The 24,647-nt window shown below is 47.8% G+C and overlaps 1 pseudogene; it reads left to right on the top strand.

Annotated features, from left to right (window-relative positions):
- LOC112631043 overlaps positions 1 to 24,407 on the top strand; it is a 50,719-nt pseudogene extending 26,312 nt beyond the window's left edge.
- Positions 24,408 to 24,647: the final 240 nt, after the last annotated feature.

Genomic DNA, 24,647 nt, shown 5'->3' with positions numbered 1-24,647 from the left:
AAACAGATTCCTGGGTCCTGCCTCCAGAGACGTTAATGTTCTAGGGTGGGGCCTGAGATGTTGCACTTCCAACCAGCTCCCAGCTGTGGCTGAAGCTGTTGCTCCACAGGCCACACTTTGACTGTGGTGGAAGAAAGCAGACAGTCGACTTACAACACCCTTTGGAAAACAAGCACAGGAGCAAGATGAGGTCACCTGGCCTGGGAGAGTTCAGCAGGAGGGAGAAACAAAGTGCCCCTCCCAGCCCAGGGGTGGAAAGTGTGTTATGACACCAGCCCCTGCCTCCCACCTCTTCAAATCTGCTCTCCATCTCCAGCCTGGGATCTCTTAGAAGCCCTTATGACACCACAATGGCTTCATGGCAGATAGGGCTCTGGTCCAGAAGATAACACCTCCCCACAGGAGTTCAGGCTGCATGGAAATCTCAATAAACAGGGCGGAGTGTGCAGAGGGTGAGGCAGGCCACCCACTCACTACAGGCCTTCCAGCAAGGGCTAGAAGGCTTAGAAAGAAGAGTGTAATCTTCTGGCTTCCCAGACACACACACTTGCACACGCACACACACACGCACATGGAGGAGGGCCCAAACCTCTCCCCTAGACACCCAGAAGGACTTCCTTGCTGTGGGTCCTATGGCTGATGGTAGCAGGGCCTCAGTTTAATATCCAGGTAAGGTACTAACTTGCTGCATGGCCTTAAACATGTCCTTTCCCTTTTCTGGGTCTTATTTTCCCATCTGTAAAACAAGGTAGATGGACTAGGTCTCGCCTAGGGAAGGTACTGACCTTACCTGAGCCACTGATATGTTTATTAACTTTTTTCTCCAAAATATTTGATTGAGCAATTCCTGTGAACCAGGACCTGATCTATAGCACTGCACAGGAGAGATGAAACAAAGCTCATGCCTCAGGGAACTGGCCCCATGCTTTGCACCAAATGCCAGATTCCTATGATCTCATTTTGCCTTTACTACAGTCACCCACGGGAGTTGGGTGCCATCATCCCTGCTTCACAGATAAGAAAACTGAGGCACCAGCAGGGTGTGATGGCTCACACCTATAATCCGAGTATTTTGGGAAGCCGAGGTGGGCAGATCACTTGAGGTCAGGAGTTCAAGACCAGCCTGGCCAAGATGGTGAAACCCCATCTCTACTAAAAATACAAAAATTATCCAGGCACAGTGGGGCATGCCTGTAGTCCCAGCTACTCGGAGGGCCGAGGCAGGAGGATCACCTGAACCTGGGATGTGGAGGTTACAGTGAGCTGAGATCACACTACTGCACTCCACCCTGGGCAACAGAGGAAGACTCTGTCTCAAAAACAAACAAACAAAAAAGAGGCAGAGCTGGAGTTTACACTGTCAGTGCTTCCACAGACCATCATGTAACCCTGAGACCTCCAGTCTTGACCAAGCCCATGTCCTCTAGCTCTCTGCTTGGGTGAGAGTCATCCCCTCCTCAGCACCCTTCCATCAGCCTCCAAAGTCCACACCCCACAATGAAGCAGAAAGACGAGAGGCTGCAGGGAAGGTAGTTCATACTCCCTGCCCAGATTTGGAGGTTCCAGGCTGGGCTGAGGTTTCTACTTCCTCCCCACTGAGAGGACAGCTCCAGGCCAGGCTGCTCCCTTGGCACGGGGTGCCCTGAATCACAGGTGCTCTAGGAGTGCTGCCAGGTTCTTTTCAGGCCCCCCATCCCCACCCACCCTGCTTGTCATTCACCCTGAGTGCCCATACATGATCTGAGAGGCAGAGGGAGCCCATCCCTCGGGTGCTAACACAGCATGGCATCAAAAAATGAGACCGGTCCTGCATCTGCGCACTTACCCACAAGATTGCAATCCAGAAACCAGAAAGAGGCTATTTTAACTTCAACTTGCAAGGAAGTTTAGTGTCACTATGGAAAATAAACTTGATGTTGAGCTACATAGGGTGAGACTCAGCACCACTATGATCCTGTCAGTGCTCGGGGTGTAAAGGTCTCAGCCGACCTTGGCTCGATGCCTCACTTTCCCACTTTAAAGATGTGCCCAATCATTTTATACTGCCTGGAAAACTCCTTTCCCTTCTGCCTCCCCAGAACGCTCATTTTTCATGGCTTCATTCACCTACTGCGTCCCCCAGGAAGTTGTTCTTAGCCTCGGCTGCCCCCAAGTCAGCTCAAAGTTCCACCACTGGACGGCTGAGCTCTGGGAACCCGGTGTCCTGCCTAGGCTGTTTGCTGGGTTCCTTTAGCCTTCATCAGGGTAAGGAAGATCACCGCACACCCAAGAGGCCCTGCAGGGGCTTCAGGCACCACCTGAGTCACTGCTTTTCTTTGGGGGCCTGCAAAGTTAGAAGGCAGTATTTGCCTTTTACGCTGACTGATGCAAGCATACAGTGGCATTTTCTAGAGGATTCAAGACTGCGATTCTCAAAAAGTTGAATGCAGAAAGAAGCACACAGGAGAACCCAGTTGTCTCCTCTGAAGTGAATCACCAGAGAGATTCACAAAAACCTAAAGGAAGTCACTCTTCTGCTCAGGTTTCTTTGTTTTAGGAAAATAGTTATTTTTTATGAAAAATATATGTTCATGTGCAGTGTTTATTCTTGTTGCTGTTAAAGAATTAATAAATATTTTGTAATTTCTCAGTTTTAATTTTTAATGTGGTAAATATCCAGAGATATTTAACAATATTTTGCCTAAACCAAAGCTCTTTCGGGTCCTCAACAACTTTTCAGAGTGTGACAGGGTCCTGAGGCCAGGCTTGAGGACGGCTGGCGGAAGTGCCCCGCCCACCACAGCTGATTGGATGAGGAGCGGGGCCAGACCAGAGGGCAACCAATCCAGAGGCAGACTGTGGTGTGGGAATCGGCAGGGGTTGAGTGGAGGAACCCAGCTGTGCACAGTGAACTGGAAAGGCAGCCAAGGGAGAGGGCCTGTAAGGAGGCCTGGAGGGAAGCCAGGGAAGAATTGGGGCCACAGAGCAGCCACGTCTATAAGGAGCAGGGGCTGAGGTCCAGGCCAGATACACAGGAAGAAACGAATGCAGGAGACGGCGTGCAACAGAAAGAAGCAGAGAAGCAGCGGAGACCAAGGTACCTAGGGATGATGCAGGGACTGCAGCTTCAGGGACTTGTGGCAGATGCACAGGGTGCCTCTGGCTCCCTGGAGCTCCACACCGCAGTCCCAGCTCTGTCTGCACTCCACTGCTTTGATTCACCCAGGTCCCCACAATGAGACTCTTTTCACTCAACCCTCTCGTACTTGAGGTCAGCTGAACACCTCTTTTCTGCTCAACCAAAATAGCCTTGAGTTCTGTCCTGGCTCTGGGATCCAGCGGTCCCCTCGCAGTCAACATGGAGATGCTGAGTGCAGCTCATCACGAGGACTGACATCATCACATATGTAAGGGCCTGGCATGTGCCGGGCCCTCAACAGGTGTGGCTAATATTAGCATGCTTGCTCCTGCCTCGACTGCTACTGTCATTATTAGCGGTGGTATTAATATCACAGCAGGAAATGGTCTCCAAGGTCACAGAGCTTAAGCTCTCAGTTTTACTGAGGGATGAACAGCAAGGCCAGGAGCAGGTCAGAAGCAGAACTGGAACCAGAGCCCACTCTCCTGTCCTGTGAGAGTGTAAGCTCCCTAGGGGGAGGGGCCATCCAGCAACTCCACATCCACACAACCGTCCATTCCTCTTCTCAGAAGTCATTTCTTTCAACACATCCCATGGGCTCTGTGCCAAGTGCTATCTCTCCACAACAGGGTTTGGTCCAGAATTGGTTCAATCAATGTTTGTAGATCGATCCTTGGCCTCTCCCATCTGGCTAGACACGGGGAATCCAGGCCAGGGGTGGGGGTTGGAAAGGGTTCCATGAGCCTTCCCCATGAACACCAGTCACCAAAACATCTGTTACTCCCAGCAGCTCTCTTGCACCCACCATCTGTCCTGAGTTATTTGGTGGTGAGCAGGGCCTGAATCCTCATCCCTTTAGCAGGGGAGGAAACAAGGCCCAGAGAGGTATAGTGCCTGTCTCAGGACACACAGCGAGAGCCAGGGATGGAAACACAGGTCTGTCAATGCAAGTTCCTGATTCCAGAGTGAGCTGAGATGTAGCTGAGAGCAGGGTCTCAGGGGTAGGCAGAGGGGAGGGTCAGAGAGGGGCATTCCTGGGGTGTGGGCATCATAGAATCCAAGCCCCTGAAATAGCCACTTCTTCTACTGTCTGATAGCTGAACAGCTCCAGCTTCAAATACTTCACACTCAAATAGTGGGACATCCATGCCAGAAAAAGCCTGGTTGGTCTGCAAAGGAAGAAAGATGGGGCCACTGGCCTTGCAGAGCCTCCCATCCCAGACACGGTGGAGTGAGGAGAAAAGGCGGCGGCCGCGCTCAGAGCTCCAAGAGAGCCTCCTGGGCAGGAGCTAGGTGGGCAAACAGAAAGGTGGGGAGGCCCTGCCTACAGAAGCAGCAGCCTGAGTGAGCGCTGGGAGCCTGCAGAAGAGGTTGGACCCCAGCAGTCTGGGCGGGGATGAGGCCAGGTCTGGTATGGAGACCCTTTATACCCTCTCTTCCTACCCTGTACTTCTCAGTCCCAGCTAGAAGCATGATGTATTTCCCCACCTAGAGGCGAGGCTCCCGGAAGGCAGGCCTGGGGTGCTGAATTCAGAGCCTGGCCCGGAACAAGTGCTCAGTAACTATGCGGAGTGGGTGACAGCAGATACAGGCTAGGAGGGCCTGGGATAACTCTGAAAACAGAGCTTCTGTGCAACAACAGGCTTAGTCCTTGTTTCCTGATATATTTTGGCTGTTGCCACCAAGTGGGAAAGGGAGTGGCAGGTGGGGGTACCTGGAGTAGGGGAGTGATCTGACAGCAGAGGTGTCTGCAAGGCCCAGGAAGAGGTCAGGGCCCCATCCTGCAGGAGCAGCTCTGCTGGCAGCTGGGGCAGGCTCCCAGGTCCAGAGACGCCCCATGCTCCACTGGAGGGATGAGGCCACAAGGCTGGTCTTTGCCCCCCACTGGAGTCTGAGGCTCCAGCAGCTGATCTGGGCCAGCTTGGCAGACAGCTGGATCTGGGAATAAGCTTTCCTCACTAGGCTACAGGAAGGAGCGATGCTGCTGGGGCCTGATGTGCATGCAGGGAGAAGGCTGGGGTACCAGTGCTGCCCAAGGACAGCTCCTCTTCCACCTATCCCTGGTCCAGTTCCCTCGCTGTCCTTAGCAAGTGGGAGCCCAACTGAAGCCTCTGAAGTCTCCAAGGTGGGGCCATCGGCTGAGGCCCACAATGACGTCTGTACTTCCCCAATCACAAACAGGCATGCACACACCCACAGTCACACACTCACACACACATGCCCAGCGTGGGCTCTGTGCAGGCGGGGGCCCTGCCGCAGGAAGGGCTGGTGCGGCCGCCAGGCAGCAGGCCCCGCACAAAGGCAGAGGGTTGGGGGGCGGTGTTGGCAGCGCAGGAGTGGGGGAGGGCTGCGAGGGATGTGGCTCAGAGCCTAACAGGCCACCAGCAGCCGCGGCATCTGCTTTTTCTCACCTCTAAAGGGAATCGATTTGTCTCTGACTGATTTCCCTGACGTCTAGTTTTCTTCTCCGCCCGGCTGTCAGCCCAGCCACTGCACACAGGGAAGTGCGGGGGGGGGGCACCCTGACCGCCTGCCTGCCAGCCTCTCTACCGCCTCACTACACCACCCCCGCACACACACACCACACGCTGCACTCACACTCACACGCCCGACAGAGAAACCCACACCCCACACCCGCACCGCAGCCTCCCGTCCAGACACCCACACTCCCACCTGACAGACAGACCTGCCACACACGGTACAGACATATGTAGACAGACGCATGCGCAAGCGTGCACACACACACACACAGTACAAATACACACACAGACAGACCTGCCACACATGGTACAGACACAGGTATACAGACACTCTGTTTCACACACACACACCACAGTACAAACACACACACACACAAACACACACTCCCACCCCACAGACAGACCTGCCACACACGGTATAGATACTCACACATACACACACACCACACAGTACAAACACACACAGAGACACATGCAGGCACATCACACACAGAAAGATGGACACACACACACATAGACCCACACACAAAGCCTCCACAGTGACATCCCAAAGCACCCCAGAGTCATCACCATAACCCACACACACACTCACACACACACTACATTACCACTCTCAGATACCAAAAGGGACACTGGTACACACAAGCCTCATACTACCAGATGGCCCCAACACTCACACACCCCACATATTCACACAGCCACACAGGCTGCATCCCTGCTCACACAGCTACACACACCACACACACACTCACACTCCCTGATCCCCACCAACACTCCCCTCGACATGAGCAGCCACAGTCATGCACACCCACACAGTCCCAGGCCACATGGGCACTCCTCACTGTCCCCGCCCGCCCCAGCAACCCTTACTTCATTGTGGAGCTGCCTGGCCCCCCGAGAGTAGTAACGGCCCCTTTGGTGGAGGGAGATATCGGTGTGGTCCAAAGAGGTGGGCAGGGCCTGGCTGGGGGGCACTGGAGACCCCAGGGTGCTGCTCATCTGGACAGGCTCGTTGCAGGGCAGCCTGGGTGGGGAGCTGGACCCTGGCAGGGCTGCAGTGATTTGGGGCAGGGGTGGGGGTGCCAAGTGCTCAAGCTTACCAGGATCGAACCAAGCTTTTCCAGCACAAGGTCAGGGCTTCCCAGCACCCCAAAGGACCTCGGCCAGTCAACAATAATGATGGCGGTGAGCAGAACAAGGATAACACAAACTGGTCCTCTCTGTGTCCACAAAGCATGTTCCCATCTATGATAGCTCTAGATTGGATCCTGGAAACATCCACTGGGGTTGGCATTATTCCCACCTCACAGATGAGGAAACCTAGATCTGAATCTGGAAAGGGACTTAACCAGGGTGCTGCGTGGGCAGTGAATTTAGACCTGGAATCCAGGTCTCCTGATTCCCTGGCCAGAACTCCAACCAACCAACCAACCAACCAGAACTCCAGATAATGGTCTGTCTGTCCTCAGAATCCTCCTAAGGCCATCCACACTGGCACCACCTGCCTAGGGAACACTAAGGAAGCCCTCAGCATGAGCCCTGGCAAGGCGCAAGTGCATGTGTACATGTGCATGCAAGGTGTGTGAAGCTGTGCATGATTGTGAAGGCATGTGGCAGGTGTGGGCAGCAGGCCCCACAGGTGGGTGCTGGGAGACGGCATGTTTATGTAGGTCATATGTGACTGGGTAGATGGGAGAGCTGTGTGTGTAGGGATGTGCTGCCAAGGGGATCCAGGTGCAGTTGTGGGTTTGTGTGCATGCGAGGGTGCTTGTAGGAGAGACCATGTGAGGGTGTATGTATCCATGGGAGAGGTGATGTGTGTGCCCCAAGAACACACCAGCGTGTGTGAGCATGGCAGTGCACACCATCACAAGTGTGCCGACCACGGGGCATGCTCCAGATTAGGGAGCGGCTCCCCCCACGCACCTGTCTGTCTGCTGGTCGCCTCCCTTCCCCTGGGGTTTATCTGGCCCAACAGCCTAACTCGCAGCCCAGGCAGCAGATAATTGATTAATAGAACTGGTGCTTGGCTCTTCAAGGTCTGGCTGGAGATAAGCAGAGACTCGAGTACCAGTGAGAGGGGGTGCTGAGGATTCGGGGCTACTCTCGGAGCCCACAAACCACAGACGCCCCCATCCCCAGCCTTCGCCCACCTCCCCCTCATGCCTGTGGTCCACACACCCACCGTGGTAGCACATGCAGGGCAGGAGCCCACAGTAAGCCACAGAGTGCAGAGCTGGGCAGGCCCCACCTCCCACCCTGCCTGCCTCAGAAGCTGAGCTGAGCAATGAATGGCTGCTGAGCAAATAACCTCCCAGCTGGGAGTCCACTCACTCACCACTTCCTTCACACATCCATTCTTTCTAGCACCTGACCTAGCACCTACCAGATAGGGGGTACAGGTGGCACCAGGAGCCCCAGAGGCCAGGCAGACACAATCCTACCTCGGGGCCATCACAGCCCTTGGGGCCTCTGAGGACCCTCCCAGGCCAGCAAGACACATGAGGACACAATATCAACCCTAAGGCCCAGTCACATAAGGAGAAGCCACGAGCTCAGACCTGCAGTTCTTTTCACCGGGTCCCTGGCAGGGGTCAGAGGGGAGGGATATTTGAAAATGAACACGCACAGCATGTCCAGGAGCACCAGACCGGAAGACTGCCCCCACCCCACTGATTTCCTGTTCTGTGCCAGACACTGCAGCAGAGCTGTGTAGGGGGCTTGTCCTGCTACCTGCCAGCAGCCCTGTGAAGTAAGCACTGCTACTCTCCAAGGTAAGGGCCTGAGAGAAATGAGGGTAGACAGATAAGGTTCCAGAAAGACCCTTGCCTTAAGGGTACAAGAGAAAGAGGCCATGACTGTCAGCAGAGAACGCCCAGCTTCTTCCAGGGCTCTTTCCAAGCTACAAGGAAACCCCCAGGGCCAGACGCTAGAGATGGTCAGGGCTTCCTGGAGGGAGGGCAAGAAGGACAGTGGGGACGTCTGTCCCTAGCTCAGGTGCAGGGGGCAAACTCATGGCCCCTTGCTGTTTCAGGTGTGGGCATATATCTGCAGCTTTAAGAATGCCACCTCGGAGCCGGGCGCGGTGGCTCAAGCCTATAATCCCAGCACTTTGGGAGGCCGAGACGGGCGGATCATGAGGTCAGGAGATCGAGACCATCCTGGCGAACACGGTGAAACCCCGTCTCTACTAAAAAATACAAAAAACTAGCCGGGCGAGGCGGCGGGCGCCTGTAGTCCCAGCTACTCGGGAGGCTGAGGCAGGAGAATGGCGTAAACCCGGGAGGCGGAGCTTGCAGTGAGCTGAGATCCGGCCACTGCACTCCAGCCCGGGCGACAGAGCCAGACTCCGTCTCAAAAAAAAAAAAAAAAAAAAAAAAAAAGAATGCCACCTCGGGAGCCGGGGAACCTTCTGGACTTGACAGTCATTCATCCCCTCAAGGAGCAGCAATGGCCAGATGGCCTCTGGGGCAGCTGCTGCCTCTACCCTGCCAGGCAGTCTTCTGCAGCATTCCCACCATCGTGGCCTGGCCCCAAAATGGCGCCCCAACAGTCTCCCTCAACATAGCCTATTTTAGACCCTTAATTTGGAGAACTATCAAAGGCCAGGGCCAGAAGGCCTGCGGGACCTCCCTTTTTTTTCCAGTGGAGACACTTCAGCCAGAGACAGGGGGCAGCAGGCTGGCTTCTGGTCACCAGGCAGGTACACAGCAGGACTGGGATTTGAACTCAGGCCTCCTGATGCTCAGCTCAACCTTACAGAGAGTACAGGGGCTAAAGCCATCTCATGTGAGACCTAATTCAATTTTCCATCCTTCTTTTTTTCTTTCTTTTTTTTTTTTTTTTTGAGGGGGGCAGGGAAACAGGGTTTTGCTCTGTCATCCAGGCTAGAGTGAGTGCAGTGGCACAATCATAGAGCTCACTGCAGGCTCCAACTCCTGGGCTCAAGTGATCCTCCTGCCTCAGCCTCCCCAGTAGCAGGATGACAGCCACTACACCAGAGTAATTTTTCTTTTTAATTTTTGTAGAGACAGGGTCTTGCCATGTTGCCCAGGCTGGTCTTAAACTCCTTGCCTCAGGCAATCCTCCTGCCTCAGCCTCCCAAAGTGCTGGGATTACAGGTGTGAGCCACCACACCCAGCCTCCTTCTTTCCTCTTCTTTCTTCTACTACATCTCCTGCCCGTTATTCTTCACCTTCTACTCTTCTCCAAGCCCTGCCTCTTTTCTTTCTTTTTCTCATTTTTCCTTTTCCTCCTTCTTCTTCCTTCATCCTGCTTAAGTGAAACAATAAAATGTCCTCCTCTGGTTGCAGATAGGAGCATCTATCTGTGTGAGGGAGACCTCAGGGGCCTTATTCCCCATTGTGGTGGGCAGCATAACAGCCCTCCCAGAGATGTCCACACCCTGGTCCCTGGAGCCTGTGAATATGTTAGGGTACATGGAAAGGAAAATTAAGGCTGCAGATGGAGTTAAGGTTGCTAATCAGCTGACCTCGGGATGGGGAGATTAGCCTGGATTATGTGGGAGGGCCTGACGAAATCACAGGAGACAGGAAATGGAAGAGGGAGGCAGAAGAGAGAGACCTAGAGAGGTGCAGCATGGGAAGGACCCGGCCTGACACTGCTGGCTTTGAGGATGGAGGGAAGGCCTCCTCTAGAAGCCAGAAAGACGAAGCCTTGGACTTTCCCTTAGAGCCTCCAGGAGGATTGCGCCCTGCTGACACCCTGACTGTAACCCAGTGGTACCCATTTTGGAGTTCTGGCCTCGTAACTGTAACCCCTGTTGCTTCACATCACAACTTCAGTGGCCATTTGTTACAGCAGCATAGGACATGAACACACCATTCCACGCCTCCCATGGCCCCCTAGGTGCATTTCTCCGGGGATGGGGACTCCCTCCAACCTCAGGCAGCTCCCACTGCTACCAAATCCCTCCCCATGGGATCCAAAATTGTCCTCCTTGGAGCTACTTTCCAAAGCGTCCGCTCTGTACCCCCGGGCCCCTCTCTGCTAATTTAAGGCAGTGATCATGGGATCAATCCCCTCCATCCTTTTCTTCTCTTTGCCCGGCAATCCCCAGAATTCTTTTCTGATTCCTCTGCCAGAAACTCCCCTCAAAGAAATATTTCCTGCTCCAAGCTTCCCTCAGAGTTCCAGGGGTCATCCATGCCCAAGCCAAAGTTCTCAGGAGCATAGACTCAGTCGACCTACCAAGGAGGCATTGAGTAGGATGGAGAGCATGGTTCCAGCTGGCTGTGTGGCCTTAGACAAAGCCGTGGCCTCTCTGGACCTCTGACGCCCCATCTGAACATGGGATAAAATCCTGTGAGTTTGGAGGAGGCCCTTGGGACAGAGTGGGTCTTGCCCTCTCTGATTTTTTTGCCAACACAACTCTCAAGCACCTGCCTTCTCTCTGTGTTGCTTGTCATTAGCAGGAGAGGAAAGAAGAGGAGAGGAGAACAGAGAAGGAGAAGGAAGACATCCGTCCCTACAGAAATTGTATTCAAGTGTTTTATTGTATGCTCTGGCTCGGGCAGCACCTTAGTTAATGGTGTGTCAGATGATGGTACAAATTTATAGCTGAAGGTTTACATCACAGACAGCTGGAATGAATGACAATAAATTAATTTAAAGTGCTACCAAAGTGTTCCCCAAAGTATATGTGCTTATGAGCTCTGGGCTAATAATTTATAAATGCATGCCTTTTATAATCCTGGTCTTAAGTCTTGAAAGCAGCTAGTTAAAAAGCAGTCACATGACATAAATTATTTTTATTAATATCACAAGTGCATGATTAGGGTGGTGGGAATGGTGGTCACCACCAGTCTATGGTTTCTGCAGCCAAGCATCTCGTCCTTTCTCCCCATCCTCTGGCTCTCAGAGGAGGGGACCTCACAATCTCAGGGTCCCAGGTCCCTGGCACAGCTACCAGGGCCTGAGCTAGTGCTCCCACATCCTAACCCTCCTTTCCTGGGTATGGAAGGACATTCTCATCGAATACGGGTTTCCTCTTCTAATGGCTTCCTGCTGCTCAGATGCAGGGAGCCAATATCTTTGCATGTGCATGCAGACAGTCAACACAGACATTCACACAAACTCAGAAAGAGAGAGAGAGAGAGAGAGAGAGAGACTTGCTGAGTCTCAGTTGCTTCACTTGTAAAATGGGCATCACATCATTGACCTCACAGGCCCCTTGGGAGAATTAAGGCTATATATTAGCACTCAATGAAATATATTGTTATTAGAGGCTGTCTCTACCTACCTACTCTACAAGGAGATGGAAATGTACAAAGTGGTTTATACAACCAGGAACCTTGTGGTTGGTTGGCCTGTTCAGATCTTTTGATAAAATTCAACGTGACTCTATCCTTCTGGAAGCCCATTCCAAACGCTTTTCTCTAATGCAAATCCCAGCAGTGCCCTGGAACCCTAGTCCTGCCATTTTCTCAGTGGATCCATCAGTGATTCTCTCGTAGGTGCACCCTGTCTTGTGCTGCATTAAAGATTACCCAAATGCTTTGCAGCTCTTCTCACCAAAAGATGAGGTCTATTTCTCCACTCCATGATTTTGGGCTGGACTGTGACTCACTTTGACCTATAGAATATGGTGGTAGTGACGCTGTCACTTCCAAGACTGGATCTTAAGATATGTGTAGCTTCTTTTTGTTTTGTTTAGAGATAGAGTCTCACTCTGTCACCCAATCTGGAGTGCAGTGGTACAATCATAGCTACTGCAGCCTCAAACTCCTGGGCTCAAGTAATCTTCACACCTCAACCTCTCAAGTAGGTAGGACTACAGGCGTGACCACCATGCCTGGCTAATTTTTTTTTTTTAAATTTATTTATTTGTAGAGATGGAGACCTTACTATGTTACCCAGGCTGGTCTCGAACCCCGAGGCTCAAGCAATCTTCCCACCTTTGGCCTCCCCAAATGCCGGAATTATAGGCATGAGCCACCAGGCCCAGCCTGTAGCTTGTGTTGGAGCATTTCAAATACTCTTGTTAGAATCCAGCTGTTTGGCTGTGAGGAACCTAATCAAGGTGGAAAGGCCTCATGGAGGCAGCCCCAGTCCAGATCCCAGCCAGCATCCAGCATCAGCCCCTGCCATCTGAGTGGGTGGTGTTTATGCTTTGGTCAAACCCTTAGATGACAGCAGCCCTAGTGTATACCACCTGAACCAGAAGAAGCGGCCAGCTGAGCCCAGTCAACCAAGAATTGTGAGAGATAACACAGTAGTCCCCGCTGACCCACAGCTTGTGGTCAACTGTGGTCTGATAATATTAAATGGAAAAATTCCAGAAATAAACAATTCATAAGTTTTTAATTGCACACCATTTTGTGTATCGAGATGAAATATTGCACTGTTCCACTTCGTCCTGCCCAGAAGATGAGTCATCCCTTTATCCAGCACAACCAAGATGTCTATGCTCCCCACTCCTTAGTCTCTTAGTAGCCTTCTTGGTTATCAGATCAGCTATCAGGGTATTATAATGTTCCTGTTCAAGGGATAGAAACCTAATGTTACGTCAAAATGCCTACATCAGGCTTGTCCAATCTGCGCCCCACAGGCTACATGTGCCCCAGGATGCTTTGAATGCGGCTCAACACAACTTTATAAACTTTCTTAAAACATTATGAGACTTTGGCCGGGTATGGTGGCTCATGCCTGTAATCCCAGCACTTTGGGAGGCCGAGGTGGGCAGATCACCTGAGGTCGGGAGCTTGAGATCAGCCTGACCAACAAGGATAAACCTCGTCTCTACTAAAAATACAAAATTAACCAGGCATGGCAGCGCATGCCTGTAATCCCAGCTATGCAGGAGGCTGAGGCAGGAGAATTGCTTGAACCCGGGAGGTTCAAGCTGAGATCGTGCCATTGCACTCCAGCCTAGGCAACAAGAGCGAAACTCCATCTCCAAAAAAAAAAGAGAAAAAAAAAATGAGACTTTTTTGCAATTTTTTGTAATCCCCTCAGCTATCGTTAGTGTATTTTATACGTGGCCCAGGACAATTATTCTTCCAGTGTGGCCCAGGGAAGTCAAAAGATTGGGCACCCCTGGTCTACATCATTCACCTCCCCTCATCTCATCATGTAGGCATCTTACCATCTGACATCATTGCAAGAAGGGTGACACAGGACAAAAAGGCATTTTGAGAGAGAGATCACATTCACATAACTTTAATAAAAGTATATTGTTATTATTGTTCTATTTTAGTATTACTTACTATCGTTAATCTCTTACTGTGTCTACTATTTTTTGTGCTATTTTGTTCTGATTTTTTTTTTTTTTTTTTTGAAACAGTCTCGCTCTGTCACCCAGGCTGGAGTTCATTGTTGAGATCTCAGCTCGCTGCAATCTCCACCTCCTGGGTTCAAGTGATTCTCATGCCTCAGCCTCCCAGGTAGGTGGGACTATAGGAACCCACCACCGCACCCGGCTAATTTTTGCATTTTTAGTAGAGATGGGGTTTCAACATGTTGCCCAGGCTGGTCTCGAACTCCTGGCCTCAAATGATCTCCCCGTCTCGGCCACCCAAAGTGCTAGGATTATAAGTGTGGGCCACTGCGACTGGGCAACTATGTCTAAGTTTTAAATTAAACTTTATCATAGGTGTGTATGTTTACGAAAAAATATAGTATACATAGGGTTTGGTACAATCCATGGTTTCAGGTATCCACTGGGGTTTTGGAAAGCATCCCCCAGGGATGAGGTGGGACTACTGTAAGTGGCTGTTGTCCGAAGTCCCTAGGTTTGAAGCTGGAATGCCCCTCTGTAGCAGCTCTTCCAGTCAGCTCGTAGACATGCCCAAGCCTCTCGTCTGAAGTTCCACTTGATCTTGATCCCGTGGTCCTCAGCAGCTCCAGCCTTCACTCACTTCCCCACTGGCTCCCCTTCCACCACTCCTCCAAAAGGGTAGTCTCCAAGGTCACCAGGGCCTGGTTGTGCCTGAGTCCTATGGCTGATCTGATTTGCCTGCTTTCTGGGGTCCGCTGCCTCTCTTTTCAACACTTTCCCCCTTGCTCCTCTCAGTCCTCACCTCTACTTTTCCGTGCCATTTCTTTCAGGTTGCTATGTACCCCTGTTCCCACTCTTTCAATCCTGGGGCTCTTCAGGTCTCTGTCCTGAGCCCTGCACCCTGCACCATTTCTACTCATTTCCAGGCAAGCTCATTGACTCCCTGTTAGACACCAACATCTCCCAAGTCGCTGTACTCAGCCTACATTTCCTCTCCAGGCCAAAATGTTCAACTGCCTGCTACACTTTGCATTTGATCATCTTGCAATCACTTCAGCCTCCACAGTTCCCACATGTACTCATCATCACCACACTCCCTGCCCCTCCTCCCTCACTCCTCTTCCAAAGATTGGCACTGCCATCTATTCTGTTGCCTGAGTTCCAAATCTGGGATTCAGTCTCATTTCTCTCTGCACCCCACCTAAAATCAGTCACCAGATCCCAGCAAGTCAGCCTCTAAATTGATCTGACATCTATTGGTCCTACTGCTGTCACCTGTTCCCAGGCTACTGCCATCCCACGCTGGACCCCCACCCACACCTGTGCGCTCAGTCCTTTCTCCATTTGGAGGCAGAGACCCTAATCACATCACTTTTCAACTCAGAGTCATTCCACAGATCCTGCTGCCTCTAGAACAAAAGCAACACTTGTCGATGTGACTTAGGTGCTCTCCGCATCTGTCCTAGGACCACCTCTCAGCCCCAAATCTGACCACTCCCTAGAGTCACACCAGACTTATTCCTCTAACCTGCTGCACACTCACAGATGGATCTTGACACCTCTGCCTTTTTTGCCAGGACACCATGCCCTCCTCTGTGGTTCAGCTGACACCACCTCCTGCAGGCCTTCACTAACCCAGAGAAGTCTTATCTGGCCCCCTACACCAGTGGCTGCCCTGCTGTCTACCCAACTACACCCTTGCCCTGCCCTGCTTTCCCTTCCCTCAGGACACATCTCCCTTGATGTCAACATCAACTCCCTTGATGTTACTTGTCTTCTCAGCTGAATGGGCAGCTCTGGGTAATCAGGAACCATTTATTATGGCCTAGCATGGCATCTGGCATGAGTAGGCACTCAATAAATATTTGTGAATTAATGAATAATAAGCGTCATCACCTTGCCTCCTCCAATCCCCATGAAAGCCTGATTTGAACAGATTTGTATAGGAGTCTCTGCCTTCACCTCCCTTTCACCTGCTCAGCCACTTGACACCCATCTGGGGAGCACCCATCCTGTGCCCAGCCCTGGGGTGGGCACACAAATCACAAAATAAATGGATTAACAATACTATTCAGAAATAAAAAAGACCAAACTGCCAACACACACAGTCACAGGGGCAAATCTCATAAGTAATAGGCCAAGTAAAAGATGCCAGACACAAAGACTGCAGGCTGGATGAGTCCATTTATGCAACATTCTAGAAAAGGCAAAACGATAGGAACAGAAAACAGATCAGGGCTCCCAAGGCGCATGTCACAAGAGGAAGAGTCAGGTGGCAGCTGAGTTGCCTTGTTTTTTTCTTCAGAGACAGGCAGGGTCTCACTCTGTTGCCCAGGCTGGAGTGCAGTGGTATAATCACAGCTCACTGCAGCCTCAACTTCCCAGGCTCCAGTGATCCTCCCACATCAGTCTCCCAAGTATTTGGGACTACAGGCATGCATCACCATGCTTCGCTAATTTTTAAATTTTTTGTAGAGACAGGGTCTTGCCATGTTGCCTAGGCTAGTCTCAAACTCCTGAGCTCAAAGAATTTTCCCCCTCCCTTAGGCTTCCCAAAGTGCTGGGATTATAGGTGTGAGCCACCAAGCCTGGCCTCGAGTTGCCTTTTTAAAACTAACCACATTATTCACCATCACTTCTGACACATTCTACTCATGGGAAGCAAGTCACTACAGCCAACCTACATCAAAGAGGAGCGGAATTGAAGTCCACTTTTTGATGGGATGAATGTGAAAGAATGCAGAGAACTGTTTTTTGTTTGTTGTGTTGTGTTTGTTTTTGAGACGGAGTCTTGCGCTTTGGCCCAGGCTGCAGTGCAGTGGCATGATCTCAGCCCACTGCAACCTCTGCCTCCCAGGTTCAAGTGATTCTCCTGCCTCAGCCTTCTGAGCAGCTGGGATTACAGGCATGCGCCACCACGCCAAGCTAATTTTTGTATTTCTAGTAGAGACGGGTTTTTGCCATGTTGGCCAGGCTGGTTTTGAATTCTTGACCCAGATGATTCACCCACCTTGGCCTCCCAAAGTGCTGAGAGTATATGTGTGAGCCACCAAGCCCAGTCTAAGGAACTGCTTTTAAACTGTCATAGTTTCCACTTGCCTGTCCGGCACCGTGGCCACAGACGCTGACGCTCACAGTGTCTACAGGTAACAGAGCATCATGGACACCTGGTGGCCCAAAGGCAGCTCTTTTTTTTATTGTAAGAATATAATTATAATAATATTAAAAGAGTATTTGGGGAGAAGAGAAAATCAGCCCTCATTGCTACTTATTCTCTGAGTAACTATAAGTCATTTAGCTTCTCTATGCCTCAGTTTTCCTGATCCATAAAACAGACATAATTCTAATTCCTAACACATAGTGTTACTGTGAGAATTAAATGCGATAATTATGTAAAATGCTTAAAAAAACACATGATAATTCCTAATAACATTGCAGTCTCTCATGAGCTGGCTGAAGGAATAAATAAGATAATCCATTAAAAGAGCTAGGAGGGCAGTGCATGGTACATGAAAATAAATAAGTTATATGTTATTGACATTATAGTTATGATAATAATTATTAGACACAGCTTCTCCAGGATAATGTGCAACTTCTTAGACTGCCATTCAAGGTCCTCTGAAAATCCATCCCTGCCTATCCCTCTGGTTCACTCTAGCTCTCTCTCCATAATTGCAGTGGCAGAATCACACGTCACTGAAGGCTGGAACTCCTGGGCTCAAGTGATCCTCCTGCTTCAGCCTCTGGAGTAGCTGAGACTACAGGCACATGCCACCACACCTGGCTAATTTTTTTTTTTTTTTTTTTTTTGAGACAAGGTCTTGCTTGTACCCACTGCCCAGGCTAGTCTTGAACACTTGGCCTCAAGTGCTCCTCCCACTTCAGCCTCCCATGCCTGACCACCATCCCTGAAAGTGCTTGAGTGTGCCTTGAACATACAACCTTCCCCTAAGTGGACCCTTCTCCCAATATACCCTCCTTCAGGCCTCTTCCTGGTGAACTTACATTATCACAAACATTGGACTGGGAGTCAAAAAGAATTGGTTGATAAGGTCTACTTTTTGCCATGCTATAGTAACCAGTGATCAGAAAAAAGTAAAAATAAAAATAAACATAGAAGGACCTATTTTCACACAGAAGCACAGGCCAGTGATTCCTGAGAACAGGGACACAGATGAGATAAACTCTGATGGTCCAGTTTTCTCATTGGAGGCACATTTGAGATCACTGAATGAAGAGAGAATCCAGGTGGAGCACAACAGTCTCACTGAGCTGACGAGACAAGAGATTAGGGTCCAGGGAGCCTGAGGCTGCTAGAAGTTGTGGGCAGAGCACCAAAGAGGAAGGATCTAGGCAGAGAAAGAGCTCCAGAAATCTGCATGGGGTCTTTTTGAGCCTGTAGCCAAATTATAAGCTGTGCATGCCTAGGGTGAGAATCGATAAGACCAGGCAAAAACCAACTATCAGAGGAAATTGACTACCAGGAAGTTGAAGGGCTACATACAGGGGCTCATACAAAGTTGGGAGACTTGGAGTTCCAACCAATCAGGGTAAAGAAGGCTCATGGATCAACTTAATAAAGCTTGAAAATGAGCCTCAAGAAAAGCAACCCCATCCACAAGTAAACAGGTTACCTGCCTGTCAAAGCAATATCTTTAATACTCTAAAGGAAGGCAACAAAACCCAAATGCTAAGCGATGTCCAGCATCCAAACAAAACTACCAGATGTGCAAGAAAGCAGGAAAATGTGACCCACAGCCAGAAGAAAAATAATTCAACAGAAACAGAACTAGGTGACAGAAATCATGGAATGAGCAGACAAATACATTAAAATAGCTATTACAATAATATTCAAGGATTAATAAAAGGAACATAATGAAGAAATACATGAAAACCATGTAAAAGAAACAAAACTTCTAGAGCAGAAAAACACAATACATGAAATGGAAATTTAACAGGAAGGAATGAATAGCAGATACAGTGCAGACAAAAAGATGTATGATCCTGAAGACAACAGAAATCACAAGGAAAATTAGAAAATGTTTTGAGCTGAATGAAAAAATGAAAACACAACATGTTAATATTTGTGAGATGCAGTTCAAAGAGTGGTGGAAGGGAAATGTTTGGCTTGAATTGCTTATATTAGTCAAAATGGAAATTCTAAAACATTTGTGCAGAAAAGAGAACAGGGCAGGCCTGAGACTACTGGCCTTAGAAAGGCCTTCTTACCAGGCTGGCTTTTGACTGGTGCTAAGGTTTGAGTCTATCCCCTCCAAAACTCATGTTGAAATTTGATCCCTGATGTGGCCTTAGTGAGAGGTGTTTGCGTCACAGGGGCGGATCTCTCATGAATAGTTAAGGTCCTCTCTCTCCAGATTACTTATTGCAAGAGCAGCTGGTTATAAAAGCAAGTTCAGCTTCCTGGACTCTCTCTTGCTTACTCCTCCGCCATGTGTTCTCTTTGCACACATGACCACTCAGCTCACATTTCTGCTTCTCTGCCACGTTTTGTCCCAGCATGTGGCCCTCATCGGAAGCCAGCCAGATGGGGCACTAGGCTCTTGAACTTCCCAGCCTGCAGAATAGTGAGCCAAAATAAATGTCTTTTCTTTATAAACTACCCACTCTCAGGTATTTCTTCATAGCAACGCTAAACAGACTAACATAACTGGCATCTGGAAACTTGGATGTCAGCAGGTTTCCATCATTCCTTGATAAAAGTGCCTTGCTGTGTCTAGATGATTGACATAAACAATATGGTTTATGCTGAGCAATGCTTTCCTTCTGGCAGCCTAGAATGTTGACATGTGCCATGCAGAGGGTGCCTATGTGGTGAACCCCCAATACAGACCCTGGGCATGGAGCATCTAATGAGTACCCCTGGTAGACAGCATTTCACATGTGTTGTCACAACTCATTGCTGGAGGAATTCAGCACGTCTTGTATGACTAGAGTACACCATGAGCAAACTCTTGGAAGCTCATGTCTGCTTTTCTTCAAATTGTACCCCATGTGCTTTTCCCTTTGCAATTTTGCTTTGTATCCTTTGCTATAAGAAATCTTAGCAGACAGCTGATTCCTATAAGTCCTACTAGAAAATCCTTGAACCTGAGGGTGGTCTTGGGGACTCCCAACACACCACTGATTCACCTAACAAAGTTTAACCAAAGACCAAATTAAAACCAAAGTAGAAGGAAGGGTATGATAAAGAGCAGAAACCAACAAAAAGGAAAATGGGCATGCACTTACAGAAACTCAGTGGAAACCATAGCATATGCTTTTGAAAAGATTAACGGAAATCAGGGAACTTCCAGCTAGACTGAATAAGAAAAAAGAAAACACAAATGACCAATATCAGGAATCAAAGTGGATTCATCACTACAGATCTTACAGCTGTTAAAAGGATACTAAAATAATATTATAAATAACTCTAAGATCACAACTTTGGCACCTCAAATATACGAGACAAATTCATTTAACAACAGAAATTATTGGCCGGGCACAGTGGCTCATGCCTGTAATCCCAGTACTTTGGGAGGCCGAGGTGGGCAGATAACTTAAGTTCACAAATTCGAGACCAGCCTGGCCAACATGGTGAAACCCCGTCTCTACTAAAAATACAAAAATTAGCCAGGCGTGGTGGCACATGCCTGTAATCCCAGCTAGTTAGGAGGTTGAGGCAGGAGAATTGCTTGAACCCAGGAGGCAGAGGTTGCAGTGAGCCAAGATCGCACCACTGCACTTCAGCCTGGGTGACAGAGCAAGACTCCGTCTCAAAAAACAAACGAATTATCAAGATTGGCATAAGAAAAACAAAACAAATAGTTCCATATTTATTACAGAAATGTAACTCATAAAACATTCCCTAAAAGAAACTCTAAGCCCATATAGATCTATAGTGAATTTTGTCAAATATTTAAATAGAAAATAATACCAAACACAAATTCTTTCAAACCATAGAGGGTGGAATACTTCCCAACTTGTTTCACAAGTTCAGCAGTACTGTACTTACCAACACCAGACAAACATAATATAAGAAAACTACAAACCAATGAAAAATCTCAGCAGACTCTTTTAAAAAACATAAATCGACAAACTGATCCTAAAATTTATATGAAAATGAAAAGGACTTCCTAGAGTACCCAAAACACTTTTTTAAAAATAACAAATTTGGAAACCCCGTCTCTACTAAACAAATTTGGAGAATTTATGCTTCTTGAATTCAAGATTTACTACACAGCTACAGTAATCAATAGAGTACGGTATTGGTATAAGGAAAGATATATGGATCAATGGAACAGAATAAAGTCCCCAAGTAGGGGGACTATGCAACTGATTTTTTTACAAAAATGATAAGGTTATTCAGTGGGCAAAGAATTGTATTCGTAAGAAAAGGCATGAAAACAAACAAATACCAGACTTCCAGTTTCTATTCCAGCGTGTAAGGAGCGTGGGAATCATTGCTGTCATCCTCACAATAAGAAAACAGCTAAACAAACTGAAAATCAACAACTCTTCCTAGATTCATCAGAGAATTGAGGCTGCGGGGCAAACTAATGCCTCCAAAACTGGCAAGATAGACAAGTGAAAACAGAGAATTACAACTTATCAGAGCAGAAACCCATCAGCAGAATCCTCTGCGGGAACTAGTACCAGATTACTTTTACCTAGTACATCAGATCTAGCTCTCAACAACAATTTATAAGGCACACAAAAAGGAAAAAAAAAAAATACAGAAAAGGCGTAACAAGCACCAGACCTAGACACAAATATGACAGGGATATTGGAATTATCAGACCAGAACTTTAAAGCAAGTATGATTAACATGCTAAGGTCTCTAAGGGAAAAGGTAGACAACATGTAACAACAGATGGGTGATATAAGCAGAGAGATAACAATTCTAATAAAGAATCAAAAAGAAATGCTAGGAATGAAAAACATTGTAACAGAAATTAAGAATGCCTTTGATGGGCTCATTAGCAGACTGGACACAGCAGAGGAAAGAATTTGTAAGTTTGAGGATACGACAATAGAACTTTCAAAACTAGAAAGCAAAGAGCAAAAAAGGCTGAAAGAAGTTGAACAGAATATCCAAGCAGGACTACAAAAGGTATAATATGTGTATAATCGTAATGTCAAAAGAAGAACAAAGAAAGGAACAGAAGAAATATTTGAAGCAATAATGACTGACAATTTCCCAAAATTAAGGTCAGATACCAAACCACAGACCCAGGAAGCACAGAGAACAGTGAGTAGGATAAATTCCAAAAAAATCCATACCTAGGCCTGTCATATTCAAACTGCAGAAAATCAAAGATAAAGAAAAATCTTGAAAGAAGCCAGAAAAAAAAAAAAAAACAAAAACCCGTATCTATTGAAAGAACAAAGAAGATAAGAATTACACCAGACTTTTCAGAAACCATTCACACAAAAAAAGGAGTGGAGTGAAATATTTAAATTGTTGAGAGAGAAACAAAACAAAACAAACAAACCAAAAAACCCATCAACCTAGAATTCTATATGCTGCCAAATTATCTTTCAAAAGTACATACTTTCTCAGACAAGCAAAAATTGAGTGAATTTGTTGCCAGTATACACGCCTTGCAGAAAATGTTAAAAGAAGTTAGAGAGAAGGCAAATGATACAGGTCAGACACTCAGATCTACATAAAGAAAGAATGCATAGAAGGATAAATGGAGGTAAAAAAAAAAAAAATTATTTTTCTTATTCTTAATTGATACAACAGATAACAGTTTGTTCAAAATAACAGCAACAATGTATTCAATGATTATAGTTTATGGGTTGGTAAAATGAAAGACAGCAATGTTACAAGGGAAGAGAGTGAGGGGAAGGAATACTTTTATTATAAGGTACATGCATTGCCCATGAAACAGTGTAGTGTTATTTGAAAATGGAGTTGGATTAACTGTAAATGTATATTGCAAATTCCAGAGCAACCACTAAGAAAAGCAAAAAAAAAAAAAAAAGTATAATGATATGCTAAGAATGAAGATAGCACAGAATCGTATAAAATGCTTGATTAAAACCACAAACAGCAGAAAAAGAGTGGAAAGCAAAAGTAAGAAGGAAAAACAAGGGCAGTAACAGAAAACAGTGACAATTATGATAGAGAAAACAAATAGATATCTATATGGACCTCAACTCCACCTCACATCATTCATAAAAATGAATTCAAAACGGACCATATATCTGAACATTAAAAGCGAAAACTATAAAACATCTAGAAGAAAACTGCAGAGAAAATATTTGCAGCTTTGTTGGCAAGCAAAGGTTCCTTAAACAAGTCATGTCAAGCACTAACTAGACAAGCAAAAACTGATCAATCAGACTTTTACTCTTCAAAAGATACAATTAGGAAAATGAAAAGGCAAGACACCAACTGGGAAAATATTTTGCAACACAAATATCTGACAAAGCACTTGTGTCAAGAATTCATATGAAGAATTCTTAGAACTCAATAAGAAGACAACCAATAAAACTAGGCAAAAGATTCAAATAGGTGCTTCGCCAAAAAAAGTATATGCACATAACCAGATGATCAACATTTTCAACATTACTAGTTGTTGTGGAATTGCAAATTAAAGCAACAGTTGTCATTACATACTCACTAGAATCACTCAAAGTTAAGACCGATGATACCAAGTGTTGACAAGATACGGAACAAATGGAACTCTTATACACTCCTGGTGGCTAAAATGGTGCAAACACTTTGGAAAAGAATTTGGCAATTTCGGCCCCCGCCGCCCAAGATGCCGAAAGGAAAGAAGCCAAGGGAAAGAAGGTGGCTGCGGCCCCTGCTGTTGTGAAAAAGCAGGAGGCCAAGAATGTGGTGAATCCCCTGTTTGAGAAAAGATCTAAGAATTTTGGCATTGGACAGGACATCCAGCCCAAAAGAGACCTCACCCGCTTTGTGAAATGGCCCCACTATATCAGGTTGCAGCGGCAGAGAGCCATCCTCTATAAGCGGCTGAAAGTGCCTCCTGCTATTAACCAGTTCACCCAGGCCCTGGACCGCCAGACAGCTACTCAGCTGCTTAAGCTGGCCCACAAGTACAGACCAGAGACAAAGGAAGAGAAGAACCAGAGGCTATTGGCACGGGCGGAGAAGAAAGCTGCTGGCAAAGGGGACGTCCCCACTGAGAGACCACCTGTCCTTCAAGCAGGAGTTAACACCGTCACCACCTTGGTGGAGAACAAGAAAGCTCAGCTGGTGGTGACTGCACACGACATGGATCCCATCGAGCTGGTTGTCTTCTTGCCTGCCCTGTGCTGTAAAACGGCGGTCCCTTACTGCATTATCAAGGTGAAGGCCAGACTGGGCCGTCTATTCCACAGGAAGACCTGCACCACTGTCGCCCTCCCACAGGTGAACTCGGAAGACGAAGGCACTTTGGCTAAGCTGGTGGAAGCTATCAGGACCAATTACAACAACAGATACGATGAGATCCGCCGTCACTGGGGCGGCAATGTCCTGGGTCCCAAGTCTGTGGCTCGTATCGCCAAACTCGAAAAGGCAAAGGCTAAAGAACTTGTCACTAAACTGGGTTAAATGTACACTGTTGAGTTTTCTGTACATAAAAATAATTAAAATACAAATTTTCCTTCAAAAAAAAGAATTTGGCAATTTCTTATATAGTAAAACATATACTTACCCTAACAACCCAACAATTCCACTTTCAGGCAGTAGCCCAAGGTAAATGAAAACATGTTCACATGAATGTTCATAGCAGCTTTATTCATAAAATCCCCAAACTGGCAACAACCCAAATTCTATCTATTGGTGAACAGA

This window comes from Theropithecus gelada, chromosome 9, assembly GCF_003255815.1.
Source record: "Theropithecus gelada isolate Dixy chromosome 9, Tgel_1.0, whole genome shotgun sequence".
In the NCBI taxonomy this organism is placed as follows: Eukaryota; Metazoa; Chordata; class Mammalia; order Primates; family Cercopithecidae; genus Theropithecus; species Theropithecus gelada.
This window is presented reverse-complemented; position numbering and strand designations above follow the sequence as displayed.